This window comes from Dendropsophus ebraccatus, chromosome 13 (assembly GCF_027789765.1).
Source record: "Dendropsophus ebraccatus isolate aDenEbr1 chromosome 13, aDenEbr1.pat, whole genome shotgun sequence".
NCBI classification, from domain to species: Eukaryota; Metazoa; Chordata; class Amphibia; order Anura; family Hylidae; genus Dendropsophus; species Dendropsophus ebraccatus.
Genome location: NC_091466.1, coordinates 54,812,871 through 54,834,186, shown reverse-complemented (window position 1 = coordinate 54,834,186; position 21,316 = coordinate 54,812,871). Strand labels below are relative to the sequence as shown.

The 21,316-nt window shown below is 44.7% G+C and overlaps 1 long non-coding RNA gene across 1 annotated transcript; it reads left to right on the top strand.

Moving 5' to 3' along the window:
* Positions 1–14,686: 14,686 nt before the first annotated feature.
* On the top strand, positions 14,687–20,030 carry LOC138771233 (uncharacterized). Its single transcript, XR_011359569.1, has 5 exons — positions 14,687–14,946; positions 15,493–15,786; positions 15,941–16,063; positions 17,910–17,960; positions 19,624–20,030. It is a non-coding gene; the product is annotated as an uncharacterized lncRNA (long non-coding RNA).
* The last annotated feature ends 1,286 nt before the right edge of the window (positions 20,031–21,316 follow it).

Sequence of the window (21,316 nt, the reverse complement as noted above, 5' to 3'; positions counted from 1 at the left end):
TCGCTTTTTATTACTTTTTTTCTGGATTTGATGCGACCAAAAATGCGCAATTTTGCACTTTGGGATTTTTTTGCGCTTATGCCGTTTACCGTGAGAGATCAGGAATGTGATTAATTAATAGTTCGGGCGATTACGCATGCGGCGATAGCAAACATGTTTATTCATTTATTTACTTTTATTTAAAATATGGGAAAAGGGGGGTGATTCAGACTTTTATTAGGGGAGGGGGCTTTTTATTGACAACAATACTTTTTTTTTTTTTTTTTTTTTACACATATACTAGAAGCCCCCCTGGGGGACTTCTAGTATATACACTTTGATCTCTCATTGAGATCTTTGCTGTATAGTTATACAGCAAAGATCAATGAGATCGGCACTCGTTTGTTATCTGCTGCTGCAGCAGATAACAAACGAGTGCCGAGCCAGGGACGGCGCCATCTTGTAGTGGTCCCCGGTTGGCATCAGAGGAGTTATCTCCCCCACTAGACACCAGGGAAATGCTGCGTCCGGTAATCGGATGCAGCTGTCATGTTTGACAGCTGCATCTGATTACTGTATTAGCGGGCACAGCGATCGGACCGTGCCCGCTTATAACTGCGGTCCCGGGCTACAAGCGGCACCTGGGACCGCCGCGGTTCATAGCGGGGCTGCTGCTCTGAACACCTCTTAGGGGCGCATGACGTACGGGTACGTCATGCGTCCTTAAGAGGTTAAAACACATTTTTATTTTTTAATTATTAAATAAGGCTATGTACCCACACAGTATTGTTGCTCAGTATTTTCGTCAGTATTTTGCAACCAAAACTAGGAGTTGATTGAAAACACAGAAAGGCTCTGTTCACACACTGTTGAAATTTAGTGGATGGCTGTCATTTAACAGCAAATAATGGCCGTTGTTTTAGAATAACGGTAATTATTTGCCACTAAATGGCGGCCATCCACTTAATCTCAGCAATGTGTGAACAGAGCCTTTCTGTGTTTTCAATCAACAGGTTTTGGTTGCAAAATACTGACCAAAATACTTAGAAAAAATACTGTGTGTGAACATAGCCTAATACATAGTTTTCTTCTCTTCTGTTATGTCACAAGTAATTACCCATTTTCAACAAGCATAAAAAAGTTATACTTGGTGTTGAATCTGGTCTCCTTTGTATGAGCTACCTATTATTACTAATGTCATATCAAGTGAATTATTTATTTTGCACTTCAGGGCTTTGTTCCCACAACATTTTTTGTGTCCGTTTCAAATTTTTTAAAATGACATCCATGATTTTGAGGTCAAAATGACGTCCGTTATTTTGTGATTTGGCCACCTGTCATAATGGCTGTTGATATGTTGTTCTAGTTTAGGTGGACTGATTGGCCTTTGGGTGCATCTTAAATTGAAAAGTCTATTAAATTTAATAGTAAGGATGGTGATAAAAGAAGAACTGTGTGTGAACAACTAAAAAATAACGTCCGCTGTTTGCAAAGGACGTCCGAAAATAATTGTCATGATCATTATCTGATGTCCATCTCAAAAGACGCCCAATCGCCTATCATTCAATACACTGTATGCCAATGCCGTCCTATTCCATAGACTTCAATGCATTTCATTGAAGTCAATTAAAATTCTGAAACAGACTTTTTTGTTTGTTTGTTTTTAACTTAGTGTGAACATACACTGTCGGGCCAGGTTTACATTATGCAGGTTCCAATGCAATATTGGTCAATGTTTTGTGATGACCAAGACATTCTTTGTAAGGTATGGGCAAAATTGTATTACCAAACAAAAAAGTAAAGAATAAAACGTAGTGCCCATGAATAGGATGCTGCATATTTCAGAAGAGCCTTTTTATTCTATTTCAAGAATCGCAGGCTTTCCTTTACCCTGGACAACAATGGGTGCCCTAATGCCGTGAACAATGGCAGAATGCCTTATTAAGCCCCTTCCCACCAGCTTCCAGTACTCAAGGCTCATGCCCTAGCAGCCTTTTTGTCTAGGTTTATAGGATATCCTCATTGTTCAATTAGTACTGGTTGGTAAAATAGGAGTATTTAAAAAATTACACTGTGTAAACTAGATGGACTGAGGGAGTAAATGGAAGCTGGCACTGCCAAATAATTACATAGTTTTAGATAAAGGGGTATGGTATAAGTTCAGTGATTTATGTAGCTAAAAGAGCAATAAAGAACACTGTATGAGTAAAGAAGGGGTTAATCAGTTAACTCTCCCCACACACACATATCCCCAGGTGGCTGCCAACCTGCTGGTACTGGTACTACTGCCGGCTGCCTGGAGTAACTATCGGTGAAGGGGTTAACTTAGGGGTCAGGGGGAAGTATTGGTGACGCGGACACCGGAGGAGCAACGGAAGATGTCAAATCACCAGCACCAGAGTTGATCAGGTAGCAGTGGGTTAAAATGAGAGGGTTTTCTACCCAGTACAGTGTAAGGATGGGGACACAGGGGGGCTCATTTATCGAATTACAATTTTTAAAAATGATTTGCTTGTCTTGCAGAACGCTCTCAAATCACACTACTCGTAATCCAATGTTTCACTGTATATAAAACTATAACCATGAACTATAATAAATTATATAAGCTATAATTCTATCATTATGTAAACCATATTTCATTGATTAAAAAAAAAAAACCTACGGGGTTTAACCAAAGTCACAATAAATGTCTTCGCAGGGCTCTTGCAGTAATTCAAACGTAGATAAATTGTTCTATTTCCTTATGAAGATAAATTGGACTGTGCTGTGTAACCTTTTAGGCTATGTTCACACAATGTTTGTTTTCAGCCATATTTTTGGACAGCCGTCATTAGGAAATGACGACCGTTCAAAAATACGTCGAAAACAAACGTTGTGTGAACATAACCTTAAAGTCAATGGCCCAGATTTACAAATATTTGCTTGTTTGCACTTACTGACTGGCAAGAACACTTGGACAACACTGTAGTTGTTTCTATTTCTTCTACCCATTATAATCTCAAATCTCACAGATTTACGTATACATAGTATAAGCAGTTGCATGCTTATTGCTTGTAGGAAGGTTGCGCATTTATATTTAGGCATGCACGTTTGCGCAACTACACTGTACTGATATATACATGTACGTTGGAGGTGTGGGTGTATGTACCTGGGGTTTAACCAATCAGTGTAATATGGTACATATAATAGACCAATGTATGACCAAAACAATTAGAGGGTTTGACTAAAACAGTCCTTCAAAAAATTTCCGTTGGCGACAAAAACCATACATTTGCCAATTCCTAAATAGACATAAAACATAACTTTTCTAATACAACACCTGCTCTGTGTGCATACCTCCCAAGTGGCCCTCTTTTGGAGGGACAGTCCCTACTTTTGACCCACGTCCCTTTTTGCCCCTTACATGTCCTTCTTTTTGACCTAGGAATTCCATTTGCATTAATAAACTTTTTATGTTGCTCTAAAAAGTGTCTGGTTTCTTACTGTAGAATAGACCCAAACGCGCAGATTATTCTATCATGTGGTGCAAGTTGGATGCTAAAAATTGTTATATTCAGATGAATCATATGACATTATGGCCCATTTAACACATGCAGTTCATTTGGCCCCATACACACATCTGTAGGTTTTACAGATCCATTCTAAGGACATGTTCCGAGACAGAAAAAACGATTAAGTCATTGTGCGTCCGTCCCACCTATCTAACAGGGGGTCCCTGTAAATGCGGGCAGTTACTGAAACACATTCCTAATCCTATCGCCATTTGCAGGTCCTCAATGACAGACAGGGTTACTGATGTGTGAATGAGATCTAAGGATCAAGTCACACATACAGGATCTGCTGCAGGATCCTGTATGTGTGATAGCATCAATCTGCAGCAGATCCTATATATGTGATTGCATTAATCTGCAGCAGATCCTGTATGTGTGATTGCATCCTTGAAATAAAAAATTTAGAATATATGTCTGTAAAATGTTCCTAGAGTGAGGCTACATTCACACATCAGTATATTTTCAAGGATGAAATTCATGATCCGCATTTTTTTCCTTTGCAATCTGCCAAATATCATCCGTATTGTGCTCCATATTTTACATATCTGCAAAAAAAAGGGGGACGGCTTAAAATGATGTCACTAGCTGTCCCAACCAGCCAGGAGGAGCTTAAATGGTGATGTCACAGAATTGCACAACGCAATTGCGGATGGTTTAGCAGATCGCTTAGTTGTTCTCAAAATGCTGAGGCTCTCATAGACTTCCATTGGATTGTCCATACCACAATTGCGGACCACATTACATCCAGTCCTATTTTTTAAGTTGTGGGTTGTGACCCCCAAAAGAGAATGTGTGAAGTGCACCATAGGAATTAATGGGTTACAAAGTACATATTTGCAGACTAAAAAAGGCCATCCAAAAAGTTGGGAGGTATGTGTGTGTAACAAAGGACCAAAAATAAATTCCCATCGCCATCAAGACGCTGACAGTCTCTTCTATCAACCTATGTGAACTTGTATAACCACTAGTGGCCAAAGGGTGGCAGTAATAGGCTTCCAGTATGCAATGGCACTTAACCCCTTCAAGACCCCTTCAAGACAGAGCCTTTTGATGCACAAAAGTCCGGGTCAAATTAATGCAATGTTCCTCCCCGCCTTTTATTTTTCCACCTACACGGCTGGTTGAGGTGTCATTGTTTTGCACCATGATCTCTAGTATTTATTAATATCATATTGGTGTAGCAGAAAAATTTAGATTGCCCTTTATGAAATTTTTTGTGATATAATTTAAAAAAAATCAGCAACCCTGGTGTGTTTTTTTTGTTTCCGTTTATGCCGCTCACCGTGCAGGAACAATAATGTTATATTTTAATAGATTGGACAATTCCGGACGCTACGATATATAATATGTTTATTTATTTATATTTTTATAATGGGCAAGGGGGTCTTTTAAACTTTTATTGGGAGGGTTTTTTTTTTAATACTTTTAAAAACTTTATTACACTTTTATTTACTGTAAAAGATGCAATCATTAGATTGCATATATTGATCTATGCTATGCCACAGCATAGCATAGATCTGTGTTATTGGCGATCTATGTATAGAGCCTGTCTGAAAGCAGACGCTACACATAGATCGCGGATCCAACAGGACGGAGGTAAGGAGCTTACCCCCGCCTGTTGCCACATGCGATCGGGGGACAGCATGGCTGCGGGGGTCCTGATCACTTAGTGACAGATGCTTGATCTGTCACTGAGCACCTTAAACGCCGCGATCGCTGTAGATCATTGCGTTTAAGGGGTTAGGGTATAAACACACACACCGTATAAGCAGCGTATTTACTGCTGCGATACACAGCAAATATGCAACAAATACGCAGCAGATTAGATCTAAATAACTGAACACACATCTGCTGCGTATACGGTGTGTGTGTTTGTACCCTTAATGAGAGTCGGCTGCGGAATTGCAGCTGACTCTCATTACCTGCAGCCCCGGAGACTGATGTGAGCGGGATCGCTCTCTCTGCAGCGCTCCCGCGCACATCAACATCCCTGTCAGTACAGGGAACAGGTATGTGCAGTAGGAACGTATATATACATATTACTGACGCAAAGGGGTTAATAGTTCTGTCACTGAGATGAATCATACAGATTTAATGCTTTATAATCTGTCACCCTGTATGGAGGCGGTTGATGCTCTAAATGTGTAAGAACATTTCTCTGTAACTGTGTGTACATGTATAAATGTGGTCATAAACTTCTTCATATTAGCATAGAACTCCATGATAACTTAAAACACACACACACAGCTGCTGAGTTTGGTGCTAAGTCCTGTGCTTGCGTCTTTTGGACCTACTTTCTTTGCACCCCCTCCTGCACTCCTTTAGGCAATTTTCCTATGTTTTGTTAGGCAAAATAACTTCCATTATTTTATAATGCCCACCATAAATAAGGTATGCCAAACCAGAGAGTATAGTGGGCACCACCCTATATCCTGAGTGCTAAACCAATGCATATAAGAAACGCAGAAGGACTAGGAAGAAAAAGCATATGCACAAAAAGGTAGCACATCAGAAAAAAAATAAATCTTTATTTAAATAGCCTAATACACAAATTATATATAAAACAGGAGCAGGAGACAAGCCCTAAATGCCAGTCAACATTAAAAAAAAAATAAAAGGTCATCCTTGGTCCAGCTGGCATCCCATCCTGGACTCAACACCCTACCTGACCCCGGACTCAGCACATGAGTACAATGCAAGAAAAAAAATCCCCTAAACTATTACAAAAATAATGGGTAATGCAGTGACTAATAATGAAAATGAAAAGTGTACTGAAAACAATATCACCATGTGCAGTCCAGTAGATAAAAGGATTGGTCAGGTGGGAGCAGCAAAAACACCCCACGCGTTCTGCCGTACCCAGCTTCCTCAGGGATGTGAGTAGCAGTAGTATAACAGAACATATATATAGATAGATAGAGAGAGAGCGAGAGAGAGAGAGAGCCTTAATTACAAAGACAACCCGAGAAACAATCAAAATATAATTACATACCATGTGCAGGGGAACACTGTGTGTTGGACCAAACACCGGCGCCATCTTGTGTATAGGGCACATGCTCCAGAGTCTCAAACACTAGAGACCAAAGATAAGAGTCTACAAGAAGATGGCGCCCGCTATAAAAAGGGAATAGATGGAGTGGACAATCGCTGACAACCTAAATTCTGACTCACAATATGGCATATATTATGGCATATATTAGGGGGTATTGCACTGGCGGAACTACCGCCGTAGCAGCCGTAGCGGCTGCTACGGGGCCCCGCCGCATCAGGGGCCCGTGACGCGGGCCCCTGGAGCATACATATCCTGCAGTACCCGGCGGCTGAGCATGCCTCCCGGGTGCTGTAGCCGGGGGCCGGTCCCGTGCTCCTCCTGACCCGGAGACTCCTTTCCCCAACCATAGGGAAAAGGAGTCACTGGGCCAGGAGGAGCACGGGACCGGTCCACAGCGCTCATGTCACCCCCTGTCTGATGCGCGGCTGCCATCTGATGCCGCGTCCTAGCCCAGGCAGCGCGCGTATCATAGAGTTCTGTGTGGGCTTGTGCTGCGGTTCGACTTCCGGCACAGAGACGTGTGCCGGAAGTCGCGGCCACAGGCCCACACAGAACTCTATGATACGCGCGCTGCCGGGGCTAGGACGCGGCATCAGACGGCAGCCGCGCATCAGACGGGGTGACAGGAAAAAGGCTCGACGGGGGAGCGTGTTGTTAGGTGAGTTTTTTTCTTTTTTTTTTAAACTTGCTTTCCTTGGAAGGGGGCATCTATAAGGAAGGGGGGGGGAGAGAAGGGGGCATATATAAGGAAGGGGAGGGAGGAGAGAAGGGGGCATCTATAAGGAAGGGGGGGGAGAAGGGAAGGGGGCATCTATAAGGAAGGGGGCATCTATAAGGAAGGGGGGGGAGAAGAGGAGGGGGCATCTATAAGGAAGGGGGGGAGAAGAGGAGGGGGCATCTATAAGGAAGGGGGGAGAAGGGAAGGGGGCATCTATAAGGAAGGGGGCATCTATAAGGAGGGGGGGGAGAGAAGGGGGCATCTATAAAGAAGGGGGGGGAGAGAAGGGGGCATCTATAAAGAAGGGGGGGGAGAGAAGGGGGCATCTATAAGGAAGGGGGGGGGAGAGAAGGGGGCATCTATAAGGAAGGGGGGGGGAGAGAAGGGGGCATCTATAAGGAAGGGGGGGAAGAAGAGAAGGGGGCATCTATAAGGAAGGGGGGGGGGAAGAGGAGGGGGCATCTATAAGGAAGGGGGGAGAAGAGAAGGGGGCATCTATAAGGAAGGGGGGGGGGGAGAGAGGGGGCATCTATAAGGAAGGGGGGGGGAGAGAAGGGGGCATCTATATGGAAGGGGGGGAAGAGAAGGGGGCATCTATAAGGAAACGGGGGGAGAGAAGGGGGCATCTATAAGGAAGGGGGGGCAAGAGAAGGGGGCATCTATAAGGAAGGGGGGGAAGAGAAGGGGGCATCTATAAGGAAGGGGGGGAGAAGAGAAGGGGGCATCTATAAGGAATGGGGGGAGAAGAGAAGGGGGCGTCTATAAGGAAGGGGGGAGGGGGGACATCTATAAGGAAGGGGGGAGAGGGGGGCATCTATAAGGGAGGGGGGAGAGGGGGACCGTCTATAAGGAAGGGGGGGGAGGGGGACATCTATAAGGGGGAGGAGAGAGGGCCATCTATAAGGGGGGGGACACCATAGGGGGAGAGCAGGCCATCTATAAGGGGAGAACATAGGGGGAGAGGGGGACAACATAGGGGGAGAGGGGGATATAAACGTACAACATTGGGGGAGAGGGGAACATCTATAAGGGGACAATAAAGGGGGAAAGGGGGCATCTATAAGGGGACAATATAGGGGAAGAGGGGGCCATCTATAGGGGGGGCAACATAGGGGACCATCTATAAGGGGACAACATGAGGGGCATCTATAAGGGGGACAGCGGGGGGGGGGGCAACATAAGGAAGCTATCTATAAGGAGGGGCGACAGAGAGGAGGGCCATATACTAAAATGGGATCACATAGAGTCAGCCTGCCCACTAAATGTGGGTGTAAAGGGGCCAATACAGATGTGCAGTTGGTAGAGATGGTGATGGTGAGTGTGGAGCCTAATATGTCTGTCTGGCAGATTCTGTGGATTCGTGGCCCGGAAAGGTTCTCATAACGGCCCAGGACAGATGGAAAAGAAAATGAAAAGGGAAGAACTCCGATCAGAGAAGACGTCTCCTGTAAGTCACCTGATGTAACTGTACTGTAATTTTTATGGTGTACAGAACCTGTGTAGAGCTGAGTGTGTTGATGGCATAGTGGTCGGTCAGAGGAGGGGGGCCCCAATCAAAAGTTTGCTATGGGGCCCAGCCATTTCTAGTTACGCCCCTGGGGTATTGTCATGTCTCTGGCACCTGAATGTAGTAGTGTTGTACTGAAGCTGGTTCAACGTGGTGAGGGGCACAGTTGGTAATTGTTAATTAGTGATCGATAGATATTGTAATGTGTGACTATTGATATCATTTTACATACTTTAGAACAGTAGCATCATGTATTAATAAGACGGGAGGGTAAATGCGCTGAATAGAAGCTTGTTCATATCGTATTATGAATACGATCGTATGGACGCCATTTTTTGGTGGTCCAGAAAGACTGCATTACATAGCTATTTCAGTATAATTGACGGGCGCCATTTTCTTGGAGTTCAGGGATCCACCTACAATATATTATTTAGTATGCCATTCTATGCAACTCTGTATCTAATGCAATTCAGTGTACCGTTCAGTATCACAGCCATTGTATAACAGCTCTGTAGCAAGCTCTGTATGATTATTATACACAGCGACCATGTTTCTGTGGCCTATGTCTTGAATACATTCGGAAGCTACTTCTCCATAACTCTATAATGTGAACCTTGCCCTGTAGCTAGCAGGCTTGTAAGTCAGAATTTAGGTTGTCAGCGATTGTTCACTCCATCTATTCCCTTTATATAACGGGCGCCATCTTCTTGTACACTCTTATCTTTGGTCTCTAGTGTTTGAGACTCTGGAGCATGTACCCTATAGATGGCGCTGGTGTTTGGTTACATGGTATGTAATTATATTTTGTATGTTTCTGGGGTTGTCTTTGTAATTGGGGCTCTGATATATATATACATACCTCCCAACTGTCCCGGATTCAGCGGGACGGTCCCGATTTTGGGGTCACGTCCCGCTGTCCCGGTACAGCCCCCATGTGTCCCGCCGCCCGCCCCCGCACACTGGTAGAGCAGGAAACATCAGCTTCCTGCTCTGCTAAAACTCTTGTGGCCGAAGGCGTCATTCTGCCTCCGGCCACAAGAGGCCGCTCTCTCCCCCATAGCTCCCAGGGCCGGATTATCACAGGTCTATGGTGCGCCCCCTATACAGTATCAGTACCTGGCAGAGAGAGCTGGGGGCGGAGGAGGAGGCTGCCGGGGTCCGGGGCACATGACCTGCATCAGCCTGGAGGGAGGGAGAGCAGTGGTGAGTGCTCCGGGGAGGGGGGTCTGTCAGGTGTCCCTCAGCTGTGCATGGTGCTTATCCCCTCTCCTTCCCCAGCTCTGTGCCCCCTGTGCTTATCTCCACCAGCTCTGTGCCCCTGTGCTTATCTCCACCAGCTCTGTGCCCCTGTGCTTATCTCCACCAGCTCTGTGCCCCTGTGCTTATCTCCACCGGCTCTCAGTGCCCCTGTGCTTATCTCCACCAGCTCTGTGCCCCTGTGCTTATCTCCACCAGCTCTGTGCCCCTGTGCTTATCTCCACCAGCTCTGTGCCCCTGTGCTTATCTCCACCAGCTCTGTGCCCCTGTGCTTATCTCCACCAGCTCTGTGCCCCTGTGCTTATCTCCACCAGCTCTGTGCTTATCTCCACCAGCTCTGTGCCCCCTGTGCTTATCTCCACCAGCTCTCTGTGCCCCCTGTGCTTATCTCCACCAGCTCTGTGCCCCTGTGCTTATCTCCACCAGCTCTGTGCCCCTGTGCTTATCTCCACCAGCTCTGTGCCCCTGTGCTTATCTCCACTAGCTCTGTGCCCCTGTGCTTATCTCCACCAGCTCTGTGCCCCTGTGCTTATCTCCACCAGCTCTGTGCCCCTGTGCTTATCTCCACCAGCTCTGTGCCCCTGTGCTTATCTCCACCAGCTCTGTGCCCCTGTGCTTATCTCCACCAGCTCTGTGCCCCTGTGCTTATCTCCACCAGCTCTCAGTGCCCCTGTGCTTATCTCCACCAGCTCTGTGCCCCTGTGCTTATCTCCACCAGCTCTCAGTGCCCCTGTGCTTATCTCCACCAGCTCTGTGCCTCTGTGCTTATCTCCACCAGCTCTGTGCCCCTGTGCTTATCTCCACCAGCTCTGTGCCCCTGTGCTTATCTCCACCAGCTCTGTGCTTATCTCCACCAGCTCTGTGCCCCCTGTGCTTATCTCCACCAGCTCTGTGCCCCTGTGCTTATCTCCACCAGCTCTGTGCTTATCTCCACCAGCTCTGTGCCCCTGTGCTTATCTCCACCAGCTCTGTGCTTATCTCCACCAGCTCTGTGCCCCCTGTGCTTATCTCCACCAGCTCTGTGCCCCTGTGCTTATCTCCACCAGCTCTGTGCCCCTGTGCTTATCTCCACCAGCTCTGTGCTTATCTCCACCAGCTCTGTGCCCCCTGTGCTTATCTCCACCAGCTCTGTGCCCCTGTGCTTATCTCCACCAGCTCTGTGCTTATCTCCACCAGCTCTGTGCCCCCTGTGCTTATCTCCACCAGCTCTGTGCTTATCTCCACCAGCTCTGTGCCCCTGTGCTTATCTCCACCAGCTCTGTGCTTATCTCCACCAGCTCTGTGCCCCTGTGCTTATCTCCACCAGCTCTGTGCTTATCTCCACCAGCTCTGTGCCCCCTGTGCTTATCTCCACCAGCTCTGTGCTTATCTCCACCAGCTCTGTGCCCCTGTGCTTATCTCCACCAGCTCTGTGCTTATCTCCACCAGCTCTGTGCCCCCTGTGCTTATCTCCACCAGCTCTGTGCCCCTGTGCTTATCTCCACCAGCTCTCAGTGCCCCTGTGCTTATCTCCACCAGCTCTCAGTGCCCCTGTGCTTATCTCCACCAGCTCTGTGCCCCCTGTGCTTATCTCCACCAGCTCTGTGCCCCCTGTGCTTATCTCCACCAGCTCTGTGCCCCTGTGCTTATCTCCACCAGCTCTGTGCCCCCTGTGCTTATCTCCACCAGCTCTGTGCCCCTGTGCTTATCTCCACCAGCTCTGTGCCCCTGTGCTTATCTCTACCAGCTCTGTGCCCCTGTGCTTATGTCCACCAGCTCTGTGCCCCTGTGCTTATCTCCACCAGCTCAGTGCCCCTGTGCTTATCTCCACCAGCTCTGTGCCCCTGTGCTTATCTCCACCAGCTCTGTGCCCCCTGTGCTTATCTCCACCAGCTCTCTGTGCCCCCTGTGCTTATCTCCACCAGCTCAGTGCCCCCTGTGCTTATCTCCACCAGCTCTGTGCCCCTGTGCTTATCTCCACCAGCTCTGTGCCCCCTGTGCTTATCTCCTTATGGAGGGCACAGAGGTGGTGTATCTACTATATGAGGGCACAGAGGTGGGGTATCTACTATATGAGGGCACAGAGGTGGGGTATCTACTATATGAGGGCACAGAGGGAGTGTATATACTATATGAGGGCACAGAGGGAGTGTATATACTATATGAGGGCACAGAGGGGGTGTATCTACTATATGAGGGCACAGAGGGGGCGTATCTACTATATGAGGGCACAGAGGTGGGGTATATACTATAAGAGGGCACAGAGGTGGGGTATCTACTATAGGAGGGCACAGAGGGGCCTAAGTACTATTTGAGGGTCCACAGTAGGCCTAAACACTACAGGGTGGCATAGAGTGAGCACTGTTACACTGCAGAGCAATATAGATGGGGACTTAGTATAAATGGTGAGGATGGTGCAAAAGCAAAAAGCCTAAAATATTTGTCTGGCAGATTCTTCAGGGACGAGGCATTGCCAGGAGTGGTTTTCATGATGGACTGTACCAGATGGAGAAGAAGAGAAAAAGTGAGCAATTCCAATCAGAGAAGACGCCCCCTGTGAGTCACTGAATGTAGCTGTACTGTAATCATGTAGATGGTGTGCAGAGCCTGTGCACCATTTGTATCTACATCCATATGGGTCAGTGTATGGGGAGATACTGGTCTTTGTATAGTGGATGTTATGTAGTAATGGTATGGGGAGTATAAGTCATGATATGGTGATATTTGTTTTTTATATAATGGTAATAGGTGACGTGGATATGAGGGTGTGGCTATGGGGGCGTGGTTATGGGGAGGGCGTGGCTATAGGGGGTGCGGTGCATTGCCGTGACTGTCCCTCTTTCCTCTCAGCAAAAGTTGGGAGGTATGTATATATATGTGCTGTTATACTACTGCTACTCACATCCCTAAGGAAGCCAGGTACGGTGGAACGTGTGGGGTGTTTTTGCTGCTCCCACCTGACCAATCCTTTTACCTACTGGACTGCACATGGTGATATGGTTTTCAGTTTCATCATTAGTCACTGCATTACCCATTATTTTTGTAATAGTTTGGGGGATTTATTTCTTGCATTGTACTCATGTGCTTAGACCGGGGTCAGGTAGGGTGTTGAGTCCAGGCTGGGACGCCAGCTGGACCAAGGATGACATTTTAGTGTTTTTAATGTTGAGTGGCATTTAGGGCTTGTCTCCCTAGGTTTACTGCTCCTGTTTTGTATATATTTTGTGTACTGTAAGGCTGTAAATAAAGATTTTTTTTTCTTGATGTGCTACCTTTTTGTGCATATGCTTTTTCTTCATAATCCACCATAAATAATAATCATTACTATCGGCGGTCATTATCAAAAAACGGCTGTATTTTTCACTTTAAAAAAAGACGCTGTGGGAATGTTCGCAAAACATTGTTTCTTGTTGGTTTATCATTTTTAAAATGACGTCCATTATTTTGAGGATTGGCCGCCCATTAGTGCAATAACTTATGCTGGTACATTATTCTAGTTTGGGTGGACTAATTGCCCTTTGGGTGTGTCTTTAATTGAAAAGTCCATTGAATTTAATAGTTTAAACTGAGAAAGGACGCAGAAAAAAGAAACTGTGTGTAAACAAAAAATAAACTCCGCTGTTTTCAAAACACATCCGAAAATAATTGACATGATCATTATTTTGACATCCGTCATTTTATACACTGTGTGCGTTGGACGCCCGTCGTTCCATTGACTTCAATGCATTGCAGTAAGCTTAACTGCAGCAATAACGGACATCTTTTTAAATAGAAAAACCGGACGCCTTTTCTCTTTTTTGGATGTTAAGTGAACATTTCCTTTGATTTACGAACATTGGAGGCGATTTATCAAATTGGTGTAAAGTGAAACTGGCTCAGTTGCCCCTAGCAACCAGATTCCAGCTTTCATTCGTGACAGACTCTTTAGAAAATGAAAGGTGGAATCTGGTTGGTTGCTAGGGACAACTGAGCCAGTTTCACGTTATACCATGTTTGATAAATCTCCCCCATTGTGTAAATTGTGATGCCAGTGGTCCCAGTGTCTATTTTCTTGCTTATTTTCCTATCAAGCACCTATTTGTATTATCATAAATTATAAACCATTAGATCTTTATTTGTCATCTTAGTGACAGAACTGTTAGGCCAAGTGTCACGGCATACTGCCACCAAGTGGCCACTGATGGTTATACATGTTCATGTAGGTTGATAGAAGAGACAGTAGGTGTCTTGATGCCTTTGGGCTCCCTGTAACAGAACTATTTCTTTTATTTCACTGTATTATTGCCAACAAAATTCTAACCTTTGTCTTTTGTTATGGGTGTTATATATAATAAGTTATATGTTTTAAATCTATTTAGTAACTGGTAGAAGTTTTTGTAACCAATGGCGATATTTGTAGTAATCAAAATGAGCCTTTTCAACCCAGAAATATTAGATTCCTCCTTGGGAGCATTAGTCTATACACCAGCTAACAATCTGGTCCCATGTACAGGGATCAGTGCTGTCTGTACCCGGTGATGGTGAGCAGGGAGAAACCATGAGTTGGATTAGGATGCAGATGTTGTTCTTTCTAAATTATATTTTTTACAATTTTCATACAATTTTATAATGTTTATTTATTTTTCACTTTTAGTCAATGGATTTTTGGGCTTTCAGCTGGAAGACGTTGTTTTTGCTGATCCTGGCAGCTCGGTAAACCTCACCTGTTTTTCTAATGGAACAAAGCAGATAAAGTGGTACAGAAGAAGAGAAAATGACATACGGACAGTAGTAAAAAACACTTCACAAAAATCTAATAACACTCTTGTCATAGACAATGTTATGGCCCAGGATTCAGGAAAATATTGTGCAGATTTTGATGGAAAAGCTCAAGTCTTTCATAGGAGAAGAACAATCTTTGGGGGTGAGGCGAATTTTTTATTGGCATTCATTTTAACACCTTTAAATAATTTATGGAAGTTTTATGGAAAACCATACAGCAATGTGCAAGATAGTGCTTCTTCTAATATACATTGTATATATGAATGAGAGTCAATTTTGTAATATACATCAGCTCCGGATTTGGCACCAAAATAGGTTTCCAACAAAAAAATTCACTCATAGGTGGCCCAGGAGTACCCACTGGCCAGTATTGGCACAAAACCCACAGGCACATAGGCCTGGAGTCAAAGACCCCCCTTAATTATATACTTTACCCCTAAAATATAACTTCTAGGCAGTTTCACACATAAAGGATCCTCATCGGATTTCCGGGCAAAACATACGGCTGAGTTTTCCCCAAAATATCTGGAGATTGTAATGGGTCTCAGGATCTCAGGAGTGAGAACATTTCAATAGGTATTGCAAATGACAGAAACTCCTTAAAGTAATGACATTGTCCAACATATCCACAGTTCTCAGTTGTTACCCTTGTATTTTTATTGACTTCTATTAATATTTGTGTTTCTAGATATCTCCATCTCCAATACCTCCGTCCATCAATTCAGCCCATCAATGACCAATTTCCTATTCCATTGGCTTGTGTAGTAGTTGATGCTTCCCAACAAGCCTACATAATCTGGATAATATCTGGGACATATAAAGAAGGCAGCACAATCTTTGTGAAGAAACCAGATGGGTCCTTCATCACCACTAATTCTTTCTTACTTTCTAAAGACACCTGGAGAGATGATGAGACCTGTGACCTGTGAAGTCTGGTTTACCTCCACTTCCATTAGTGTCCACTGGGAAATACCACAAAGGGGTAAAAATATAATTTACATTCCACAATGTATTTCACAAAAACTAAGTATATATTATGAATATGTAAAGTTCAGTATACTCTTACCATTGTAGTGTTTCCTAGAGGAAATAATGTTATTGTGCATTTTCGAAACATGTTTTTCCATTGTCTATAGATGAGAGGTTGTCTCTATGTTGGATCTGGGTGGTGACATTAATTGGCGGAGGATTCCTGGTATAAACTTTTAATATATATTACATTTACAAACACCTAGAAACAAGAAAACTGCAGAACAAAAGTGAGTATTTCCTTCATATGCTACATGTAAAGGGGAACTATGAGGTTAGACAAATCTAACCTGATTAAAGCTCCCTATAGTGCATGGGGTGCTGTTCCTGTGCAGTTGTTAATGTAATTGTGTCTCCAGTAAGGCTGTTAGGGGCACTGAGGGTGGAGCTATCACCCCCAGAGCACCAATCCGCCCCATCCCCGGCTGCTCCACTCCACTGGTAATCATTTAAAGGGGTGGGCGGGCTTGCCGGGGATGGGTCTGCACTCTGGGGGCGAGGCAGTGCTCCAAACGGCATTACCGAAGACAAAATTACATTAACAACTGCATAGAAACAGCACTGAGGATGAAGGTCAGAAACATACCTTCATCCCCAGTGCCTCATGCTTAATAGAGGGCTATCAGCAGGTTAGACAAATACCCTTAAAGTGTAATTATCATTTCAGGGGACTTTTCAGCATAAGCTGTTCAGTGTATGTATTGTTTATGAGGAGAAGGACTATATCTGGCCATTCTCTTACTTCTATATGCCATTTTCCACCTGGTTATCACCCTGCAATCTCCATCTCTCTGTATGCTTTTCCTATGCTAAGCTGCAATGTGGATGCAGATTAGTCTCTTTGCTGTCTCCTATACACTATATAAACAAACATCCTGAAATCCTACCTCAATGTATTAAAGTTTAAGAAGTTCCCAGACCAGCACTGGGCAGTCTAACGTGTGCATCCAGCGTTTTCTGTGGCCACAAAGTCTGCACAGGGCTACTTTGCTGCTCTTCCTGCTCACTCATCTCCCTCGTCCTCGACCCCCTCCTTAGAAATATAATGGACAGTGTAAATCAGTCTTCACTTTGCCTCTCTGTAATGTGGACAACTTTGCCTTTATAATGAGCAAATAAGAAAGGGGTGACAGTATAGAAGGCAGCTCTTTTGCCTAGTACAGGTTTTTTCTAATCACTTATACTATTATTTTCTGCACAGTTGTTTGAAATAAAACTACACTTTAAGGCCATGTTTACACATTGTGTGAACATCGGCTGTTTGACCCGGCCCATGTCTGAGATGCTCACCATGCTGATATTGCAGTATTGGCCAGATACACATCACTTAAAGCGACTCTGTACCCACAATCTGACCCCCCACCCTCCCCAAACCCCTTGTACCTTTGGATAGCTGCTTTTAATCCAAGATCTGTCCTGGGGTCCGTTCGGCATGTGATGCAGTTATTGTCCTAAAAAACAACTTTTAAACTTGCAACCCTGTGCCCAACGGCCGGGGCTTAGAATGTTTATGCATTAGGCTGGCACTTAGGAATGCTCCAGGCAGACTGTATTCTATTCATCAGCTGTGTGAATACTGAAAATGGGCTGGACCATTAGGGCACCTGTGCAATGTACAGTCAGGAGAAAATGTTCCAGGGGCATTCCTAATGATGAAGAGGGTGGGGAGGAGGGACGGAGGGGGTGGTGCAAAGTTAGGGCACAGATACTCTAAGCCCCGGTCGTTGGGAAAATCCACTGTGTCCTTAAAGGGTTAAGTTGTCATCTGGTAGAGCGTGGTCTATAATATCCAATCTGGCGATATTGGAGGTAAGTAAAACTTTAGGGGAGATGTCTAGGATTTGAAAACAAGGGCTGTTTTTTCCACACTTCTAGATACAGTGGCACTGTAGTTTGTTCTGGTCAAGTGGATAGTAAACAACTGCAATACCATACACTGCCCATGGACAAGACTGGCACTGTTACTGGAAAAAAAATGTTTAATTCTATAACTATTACTATGACATTTATATATTTATAGCATGTATAATGTAATGTTCGTATAAGGTGTATTTTATTTTTGCATTTATTTTTTAGATTATTAATCTTCTAGATTATAAGTCAAACAAATCTAACTTACATGAAACAGTAAGTAATGTTTTAGTAAAGGGATTCAATCTGGGACGGGGATTCTGGACTTTGAATTTTTATGGTGGCAGGGAAGGGAGTGGACATAAGGTGTGTTGATTATCCAACAATGTTGGTGCTGCCACTTCTTGTGTAGCTCTGCCAGCTACTGCACTGACTAGGCCTGGCCTGAAGCCCGGTAGGCCCTAGATTGCAATGAAGCACTTATATAACCTTCTCTCCCTGATTTGGAAAGATATAACCCATAATGCCTTTATTGGTATGAATAATGTTGAACAGTGTAAGGGTAGGTTCCCGCTGCCTTTTTGCTGTTCGTTTTATAGAAAAAAATGTATGCAATTTGTGCATCTGTTTGAATCTTTTTCCATTGATTTCATTTATAAAATAAAACAGATTAAAATGAATTTCTTTTTTTGCGTACATAAAAACGTTGTTTGTATATTAAAAGTAACAATATAAAAACAGATCTGTTAAACGGACAGCAAAAACACAGTGTGGACCTACCCTTAGGCCCCGTTCCCACTGAGGAAAGGTAGCGGAATTCCGCGACGGAATTGTCCGCCGCGGAATGCCGTTAGCCTCCTGCTCATAATGGGAGTCTATGGGAGGCGCGCGCTCCTGCCCTGTCCGCGCTGAAGAATGAACATGTTCATTCTTCAGCGCGTACAGAGCAGGAGCGCGCGCCTCCCATAGACTCCCATTATGAGCGGGAGGCTAACGGCATTCCGCGGCGGACAATTCCGTCGCGGAATTCCGCTACCTTTCCTCAGTGGGAACGGGGCCTTACAGTTACTGGCACACTATAAGGAAAGACCCTTCAATGGTGGACTGGTAGATCTGAGAAACGCTATAGACATTGCGGGGCTGTGGCTCTGTCTGCTCCCATGACAGTTGTAAGACCTAAGCTAAAGGAGAGAAGATTGAATTGTTCCTCACCACTTCACACTTTGCTGGCTAGTCTGCAACCACTCTATTCCTACTCAGAAAAAAATATATATCTTCGACTTTCTAGGGCTTTTTCCAGTATGCGCTTATTGCTCATGTATCAGCAATTCACGTTCTCTGGGTCTTAAAAACAAAGCAACCAGTAGGTGGCAGCAACATTCACACCACATGAGGATATTAGTATATAATGCAAATAACAGATATATTGTGGGTAGGCACATAATAGAAAGCGCAAATATGGAGGTGACTCCTCTGACAACCACAAAGCAACACAATAAATTGCAAGGGGGCACTACACACCTTTACAGTAGCAAATATTTCATAACCGTCTGACAGTGCCCATTGGTTAGGTTAGAAGAGGCAACAACTCTAAAGTGCAATGCTACCGGTAGTGGATTATAATAGGGGCGTTTTGGGCGGCAGCCCGGGGCCCTGAGCTCCTGGGGGGCCCATAACCACCCAAAAAGACTTAATACTTTCAATGGTGTACTGTCTCCTTGCTACACTTCCGCCATGATTTGCAAAAAATCACAGTTTTTTTATGGCAATTTTGCACAAATCAGGACATCATGACATTATCTATACTGTACTATGAACGCCAGGCTAGTGCTTCCATAGTTACAGTGGGGTGGGGGGGCCCAGGCTTGGTGAACAGCCCGGGGCCTATGGTAAAGTTAATCCGCCCCTGAATGCTACAGTGTCTTCTTTTTCTTCATAGGATAATATAGTTTATGTAGAAGTGAAGATCCAACCCCAGAACCTCAACAGAAGATGAATGAAATCCTGCTCACCCTCCATCAACATCTTATGAAATGGGATTCCTATGAAGCTACCTAAATCCATAAATTCTGCAATATATTCATTAATTAGCTTTTATACTATAGGGGAAATGATTGTCTTCTCACAAGAACATGACCAACCACAAGAGCTGACCACATAAAATTACAAGGCTGAGGTAGCTGCTGGCTTAGAGGGTTTAAGTAACCTACTGGGTGTAGTGTATCTGTTGAGGGAAATACTAACCATGGAGACCACAAGCAAATAAATGTCACCAATGATCTATCTGGTATTGTGTTTGCTATGCACATGGCTAGAAAAGGATAAAGTCCCAACATAATGAAACATTCTGTGTCTCATAAATTCACTCTCTTTGGTCAACATTTAAGAGTTTTTTCCACCATTGCAAATTATTCCCTATCCCCACCACAATCTTGAGAATGGAGTCCCAACCCTCCCGTGGGACCATAGCCAAACGCTCACACAGTGTTGGACTGGGGCATCTGGGGCCCACCAGAGGAAATGATCCTGGAGGCCCACCAATGAAGAATCAGTGATAAACAACATGTCAGTCAGTGTTTGTTCAGTGTTTGTTTGTTGCAGGTTCTAAAGCTGGAGGCCCACCGGAGGATCCTCCGTTCCTCTGGTCCGACACTGCTCTCACTTGCTAACCATGACTCTATTCATTGTTTATGGAAATTGCCAAACGATGTACTAAACCAACTACAGCAACTGCCATAGACAGTGAATGGTGCTGCGATGTGCATGTGCAACCACCACTCTGTTTCAATAGGAGACTCGGAACCCCATTCCTGAAGGTGTCCCAGCATTTCTTAATGCAACTTGCTTGCAATTTATGCAGAAGGTTTGTCATTTTGGTTTAAGCAGTCAGTGTGGATTAGAACCATCCAGTATCTCTCATCTCTCTTCAGCTCAGTAAAACAATGCGGCCACCAGAGGGAGAGAGACAACTACAAACTAGGTTTTCAACACATCTGAAGAATCTTGCTCGGGACTACTGCTCGCCCTTCTCCCTGTGCCCATGCACCCGGAAAGTTTTCTTCTCACACAGATACTGTACACTGGCTGTGTTTTTGGCTTTAGTGAAAAGCATTTTCACTGGACAACAAAGAACATTCCTACTATAAGAAGGCTTGATAAATTTCCACCTATAAAAAGAGACATCTCTGCCATGAAGTTACTTGAAGTGGCTACCTCAGGCAGTGCCACATGCTGACAGAAGAGACAACAGAGGAAGCTTTAGTACCCTGCAAACCAGGGCAAGTGCCAGGGCCTTCTGCTCCTTGGCAAGTCCAACTGTCTACCAGGTGCTGCGATTGGCCCTATCAGTTAATTAAAGGAGAGCTCTGGCAAAAAATTTCATCAAAGTATGTATTACTACCCAAAAGTTATACAAATTACGAATATACACTTATTACAGCAAAGTGCTTTTTTCCCTGCACTTACTGCTGCATCAAGGCTTAACTTCCTGGATAAAATGGTGATGTCACTTCCTGGATAAAATGGTTATCTCACTTCCTGGATAAAATGGTGATGTCACGACCCGACTCCCAGAGCTCTGCGGGCTGTGGCTGCTGGAGAGGATGATGGCAGAGGGATGCTTAGTGTCCCTC